The sequence below is a fragment of the Anomalospiza imberbis genome, chromosome 8 (assembly GCF_031753505.1).
Source record: "Anomalospiza imberbis isolate Cuckoo-Finch-1a 21T00152 chromosome 8, ASM3175350v1, whole genome shotgun sequence".
NCBI classification, from domain to species: Eukaryota; Metazoa; Chordata; class Aves; order Passeriformes; family Viduidae; genus Anomalospiza; species Anomalospiza imberbis.
In genome coordinates, this window is record NC_089688.1 from 26,494,832 (window position 1) to 26,495,427 (window position 596).

The window sequence follows — 596 nt, forward strand, 5'->3', positions numbered from 1 at the left end:
CCATAGTTGTTTAAATCAACACAAAAAATCTCTCACAAAACAGGCTTGGTCTACTTGGCAGTTAAGCAAGTGCACTAACCTTTGCCCAGTGTCGAAAGGATGGTGCACCATTGTGAGACAACCAGCCCCCTGTACATCCCAATGGTGCTGAGAGCCCTGACCTCAAAGGAGTGGCTACTTCACAGACCCCTGGGACCACAAGGAAAACCTGTGCCTCAGTGGCTGGGCATGTTAAGGACAGGACTCTGCACAAAGCATCTGGTGAAAAATACTGAAATATGTTTGCTTGTTCAAAGTGCAATCTAAGAGGCACCTTTTCTCAGTGAAGCAAGACTTATTCAGTGCCCCTGCACACCTGGAGAAAATGAGAGCCCTATGAAAAACCCAAGGCTGCGCCTTTCACAGGGCTGAGATTAGTTTTCACAATGTGCTGCTCTCTTCTAACACTGTTGTGCAAGACTTGTATGTTTAACATTTCTAACCAGCCAAAATTGCTCTTTATATTTGATCAGGAATAATTTTTTTTTTTACCTTTGAACCTGTTGCAAGGCAGGTTCAAAGGTTACCTGGGTGCAGTGTCGCCTGTTTATTAAAGC